Source organism: Anser anser, assembly GCF_964211835.1.
Source record: "Anser anser genome assembly, chromosome: 2".
Taxonomy (NCBI): domain Eukaryota; kingdom Metazoa; phylum Chordata; class Aves; order Anseriformes; family Anatidae; genus Anser; species Anser anser.
Genome location: NC_139721.1, coordinates 92,453,511 through 92,460,290, shown reverse-complemented (window position 1 = coordinate 92,460,290; position 6,780 = coordinate 92,453,511).

Here is a 6,780-nt window from a genome sequence, read left to right as displayed (position 1 = left end):
ATTAAAAAGGCAATTTATAATTTGCAGTTCTCCAGATCGGCCAGTGTATTTCACAGCAGGCAGGTAAGATTAAACTGTCTATCACAACAAGCTGTCCTTTCCCTGTTCTTATATTATCAAAGCCTACTGAGATTAGAGCCATAGGAAACTGGAGGAAATTTGCCTCAAGTTTATGAGCTTATGAAGTTAGATTCCTATACACCTGTAGTCTTCATTAATAAAAAAGCAAAATCCCTGAGGTTCCCTCAGTGGCAGGGGAAGAGTTTAAGACTGAGAAACATTATATGCATTTGCTGAACTTTTTCAGGACATCACAAAATATCTTCACAGAATGCCCTAACACAGCAGATAACTGGAAAAGAAAGCAAAATCTCTCAGAAACATAGGGCTGATCTGTTTAAAGAGGGAAACTGCTTACCCCAGTCAGCAAGACCACAAGAAAGGCTTTGAGCCACTTTCCTTTCCACAGGACTCTTATCCAACCTCTTGCCTACTGCTGTGTGTGGGAGGTGAAGGACATTTCAAAATGCTTGACTGGCTTCACACACCAGCATCAAAACCACCACCACCACCACCACCGCCACCCCCCCCAAAAAAAAAAAAAAAAGATGGTGTTTAGCACCTTTCATTAGGAGTCAATATTACAGCTTCTCTGTATCAGTTACACATGATGAGTGATACTGATCTCAATAACATGTACAAGGTGCTTCTAGATTCGTTATTAATTGATATACTTCTCACCCAGATCTGAAAACCAGGACATGTCACTGTATCACGTAGCCATCTCCTGCTTGCTCCCCAACCTGATATCTCTGTTCTCCATTCACTTCATGAACACCCTTTAAGCAGCACCTACCATGCCAACTCTAAGTAGTCTAGGATCAGAGTACCTACAGGACTCCTCCCATGATGCATCACTCCTTGCCAGTCAGTTGAGCTGATCTCTGGCAAAGGTCTGGGTGCTTTCCCTAGGGTTTGAACCAAGGCTATGAAGCAAGGGATGACCACAGATTGTCAGCTAGCTCCATGTGGCTGTCACCTTCTCACTGACAAGGCCAAGCACTCCATATCTGACCAGAAGCAAACATGACTTGTGTTGTGGTTTAACCCAGCCAGCAGCTAAGCACCACACAGCCATTCACTCACCCTCCCCCCTCCCTCTCTGGGATGGGGGAAAGAAACAAGAAAATGAAGCCTGTGGGTTGAGATAGAGACAGTTTATTAGTACAGAAAAGAAAATGCTAATAATATGTACAAAACAAGTGGTGCACAATGCAATTGCTCACCACCCGCTGACCGATGCCCAACCTATCCCCGAGCAGCCGACCCCCCCCACCCTGGCTAGCCTCCCCTATATATTGTTTAGCATGACGCCAGATGGTATGGAATACCCCTTTGGCCAGTTTGGGTCAGCTGTCCTGGGTCTGTCCCCTCCCAGCTCCTGCTGCATTCCCAGCCTGCCCGCTGGCAGGACAGGGCAAGAAGCTGGGAAGTCTTTGGCTTAGTGTTAGCACTGCTCTGCAACAATTAAAACATCAGCATGTTATCAACATTATTCTCATCCTAATCCAAAACATAGCACCCTACCAGCTACTAGGAGGAAAATTAACTCTATCCTAGCTGAAACAAGGACAACTTGGCTCCAAGTGGTGCTGAATGCCTGGGGTAAATCACAGATGTTTGTGCCACAGAGCAAGCCAGCTAGTTGTTATATTCAGGTAAACCACTCAGCATGAGCTAATTCAAACTGCAAAAGCCCCGGGACATCCCAACACCATGATGATGGGAACAGCCTAAGGGACCAAGGGAAAAATAAGTAATCACACAGAAAACTGCTGCTGGGAGCAATCCATGGAGCTCTGTGTCAGAGCCCAGGTACACCCCACAGTTTTGTTTGCAGAGTAGATAAAGTCTACCTCTTTCTTTATGGACCTCTGGTCAAAACCAGAGAAGTCGCCCTTCTAACCATAGCAGCGTAAGGAAAGAAGGCCTTCTAGGTCGCCCACATCCTTCTGTACTGTCTCCACCAAACTCTACCTTTGGATGCTCGCTGACACAAAGCCCTATTAATGCACAGTTGAAGGAATTTAGGGGACCGTATTTCTTAGAAGCCTTTACTGGATACCCTTTATCATTCCTAATCTAAAACACCTTTCTTCCCACTAAAGCCCCCTGCTACTTAAAAACCAGAACTGCCTGAGGACAGATGTGTCCCTACAGAGAAAGCACAGAACACAAACTTCCTGTCCATCCCGTGACTGATGAGTCACATTATCTGGGGTGACAGTCAAACACAGAGAAATTAAGAGCTTTCACAGCTTGGAGAACAGAATGAAAAGGCAGAAATGTGAAAGAGTGAAGGGCTGAAAATATTTGCTCCTCAAAAGGATTGATTTTTAAATCCTCTGCTTCACACATATTAAGCAGCAGCAGGAAATCTTGCATACCCAGATGTATGTTTCAGGCAAGAGGAATGGGCTCAATAAATCCAGTAAACAGGAAACTGTTGAGGACAGGTAGACATAATTCTTTTTCCAGCTCCAATCTGCTAACTGATAAAGTACATGGCTGTTCGCAGTTCATTTTTCTCATCCATTTAACAAGAATTACAGCTACACATTCTTATAAAACTCCTCAGCAGCTGTAGACTGCAGAAGAAGGGGACAGAGGGAGGGAAGCAATGCCTTCCAGCTTCATAAACAAATTAGAGCTGGGAGAAGATGTAATTCAGTACTGGCTTTTATTTTTGCCAGCCCTTTAGACAGGATCTAAATCTGTTTCAGAAGTGGACGAAAGTTACATCCTTTTGCTTTGCCCACCTCCCCTCAGCAGCTTCCCTCCCACCCCTAGGTCTGGTAGTTCACAGCGCAGGCTCTGTTTGAGGACATCTTTGGTGGGAATAAACAGATCTTGCAGCAATCACGTTTGGGTTTATTGCTGCTATAGTACTCAAGCACAACATTGACCTGAAGTGCCCACCGCGCTTTCCTTTGAAGCTATGCTCACTTAGAACTCAAATGAGAGGATCTATTGATGATTCACCAGCAAATAAGCAGAAGACCAAAGGTACTAAATGGGTTCCTCAGACATAATCACATTTTCTAAAGCGAGCTCTGCAAAAGCATGAAGATGAGACTAGCTTTCAGTAACAGTACAGCAAGATGTATTGGTGAAAAATATTTTCAAAGGATTAATTTTTCAGAACAAACAAGGACTGATACAACAGAAATCAACTTATACAAAAAGTTATGAAGAATAGCAGACCTTTTTTCTTGGCAGGATTCAGTAAATGATATGTTACTCACTGCAATACATATAATTGCTCATGCTAAGCACAAACAAAAACAAGGAGACAAAACCAAGGAGAGACTCCAGTGCAAGTTTATAAGGAGCTTTTTGCATAGCAGGGGGATGTGTTTGAGATGAACAGAGAAGCTGATGAACAGTAAACCACCTCTCTATACTTACAGCAATGTCAAATCTAATGCACAGAGGCAACACCACAGCAGCAATCCACAGAAAACCACAACAGCCATGGGTCCCAGCAAAGACCCCAGACCTCAAGGGACACAAGCTAAGCATGCTCTGAAGCTTACCACTAATCCCATTTGCCTATCCAACATTTTTCAGCAGTGGTAGTCACTGAAGTAGTCTATCTACCTGTTACAGTACACAGACAGCAACAAGAGAACCAAAATCTGTTTCCAGGAAGATATGTTACAAAAAGAAACAAACCCAGTAGTAAAAAAAAAAAAAAAAAAAAAAAAAACCCAACAAGCCCTGCTGAGTACCAGTCTCCCTGCATAGATATTAATGGGCAATAACAAAGAATTTTAATTCCCACAGACTTCATGTGTTTAAACTTAATCAAATATATTTACAGCAACGTAAGGAATGAGAAGGGAGAAAAAAAAACACCGTGTTGTGACAGACATCCACAACACTCTCCTGGTCAGACTAACAGCTGGACAGCCAGCAAAGAAACCACCTGGGAGGCAACCAAGCTTGTTATCCTGCAGCAAAGCTGCCGTAATTTAGCAGGCACTGAGAGAAATCAGCAAGATTTATTTGAGACACCTGAGACACCCCAGATACTTTGTGGCAAAGGAGGAAGAAAAATCCTGATTTCTCAGTGATGAATGGAAGGGGTAAGAGTGGGGCAAACACCTGCAGACATGAGCAGCTCTGCAGTCACCAGCCCTTCACACCTGTTGTAGGAGCCACAAATTAATCCACAAGGAGCTCACATGCAGGAGCAGTGGATACAACCAGAGCTCTCTAGCTCTGAAGTAAACTATAAAGGACTAATTAAAGGCCAAATAGTATTACCATTACTCATGTTGCCTGTCATCTTACGCTGTGAGTGGTCCCTTTGGCTTCAATTAGTTACTATCCTGATGGGTGCTGACTAAATAGCAGACAAATGCCCAGTCTTGGCAAGTTGAGAAATACTGCCTTTTTGAGCAAGTTTTCTTAACTAATGCCTTGTTGCTTTGCAGCTCATTACCCCACCTGAGATGAGCAATTCAGAACTCTGAAAGGTCTCAATACTACACTTCTCATTTGAGAAGTCTGCTTTTTCCTGGAGACAAATGCTGTGAGACACACCTGCATGAGTCCTCAGCAGGACCTAGAGGAGCAGCTGGCTTCGGCACATCCTCAACAGAGAGGCTGTGAAGTTCATGGAGTGCCATCCCTCACCTCCTGCTAGGTGCCCCCACTGCCACCAGGCAGTGGTGGCTGAATTATGGCTTGGGGGAGCACACTGGAGAAAACATTTTTGATGTTTCAATTTTAAAGAGAGACAGGGAGATGCTGCTATGTCAATTACAGCAGAGCCCGTGTGCTCAGAAACCTCCCAAAGAGGGATTTTAGAGCTGCTCTCATCTTACATACGCCCTCTGCAGAGGGCTATGTGGGTGTCAAACAGTCCAAAATAAAAATACCCAAAATATATATAACCCCGCAGCAAGAAAAAAAAATCATAAGAATCAGCTGTTATTTTTCATTTCATAGCTTTTTAGAAGCTCAGTAGAAGTTTGTGGGGTATTTGTTTTTAAATGGCTTCTTGTAGCACGTTAAAGACACCAGATGCCTTGTATTTATTACACAGCCATCCCAGCTTGCATGGGAACAAGACATTATTTTGTGTGAAGTTTTTCTCCTAATATCTCTATTTATATACAGCACTGATCTTGCTCCATAACAAGACCAGATTGACATTATGTTCTGGAAAGCTTCATGTCTTCCAATTTCAGGAAAAATAGGACCAATTTCTTATCAGTTTTTCCTCCTCCTCCACCCCCTCCTCAGCAGAAAAAGAGGTTTTCCTATGACCCCTGTGAGCACAGGCTAGCTGAGGGTCATCAGGAGAGCAAGCTCAGGGGCAACAACATTACAGAAAAAGTTGAAGCCTTTGATGAGAAGTTCCCTTTTTTCGTCTGTAACTTTAAGCTGTATCAATTGCTCAAACTGCTTTTGTCACCTCAGCTGACTTTGCTGAGCAAACAGGACTTGCTCAGCACCAGAGTGCCTGGAAAGATACCAAAAGCCCCTGTAAAGATCCAAGCTACATCTCCAACACCAGAGAAAGCAAAGTGTGCTCCCAGTAACACCTGCAAGGATCAGCAGGGACCAGATGGTCATGCACAGCTTGTCTCATTTCCAGCTCCTCTGCTGGGCTTACCTGACAGTTAGGTAAGAGGATTTATCTCCCCTGTGGTAAATAGGAAAGTTACATGGGAGCTCAAATTACAGAAGGTTTAAATATCTCATGAGCTTTTTCCAGCTTGAGTCTTAACCAGTTGTCAGCAAAGAAGCAGGTGCCTCCATTGGCAAAACACAGGGGGAGAAGGAAAAGGGAAAAGCATGAAAGACAGCCCAAGGGTAGTGAAAGGAAAACAGGCTTTGCATTCCACGTGCCATCTTCAGGTCTTTACTGGTTGTACCATTTGAGGCCAGGCTGGCTATGAACTGGAGACAGCAACCCAGATCACCAGCCTCACCTTGGAGCCAGTGACTTTTTAGTTTGTGTGTTTTTAATGACTGAGGTAGCAGTCAGAAGAGCTACTGGTGTAGATCTAGAAGTCATGTTAGTGACATCACCTGGGTTGAGGGAACAGCTAATATATTTGCGTGTAGGTACATCTACAAGAAATCAGCAGAAGCTGAGGGAATGAAGGAGGGGAAACACATGAGTTTTTAAAAGCATGAACCAGGCACTTCCCTTCCTGAGCAGTCAGTCATGGAAATAAATCATCTTATTTTGATTCTCAGCCATTTATAATCAAAAAGAAGTGTCCTGGTTCCAGTTAGGACAGAGTTAATTTTCCTCATAGTAGCTGGTAGGGTGCTATGTTTTGGATTAGGATGAGAAGAGCGCTGATAACATGCTGATGTGTGGCTCTGTGGTGCTTAGCTGCCAGCCAGGTTAAACCACAAGAAGAAAGGAAGTCTTGTTACCTTTGAAGCCTGTAACCATTTAATCACTCCAAATGTCATCATTCTACAAAAACCCAACTGACTGGCTCCTTTCCTCAGCTGGTCTTTCCCCAAACCCTGAATGTTGATCTACGCGCACATGCTCAGTCCAAAGCAGTAAGGCCTGAACAACCCCAGCAACAACCAAGCATCCTCCTTACTCCCATAAGACTTCGGATGACCCAGGTAAGCTCATAAAACAAGAAAAACATAGCAGAGATTTTCATAATTAAATGGAGACCATCAAAAGTAATCTAAGTTCTTAAAGAAATGTTACAGTGTTTATAAAGGGAAGATGAT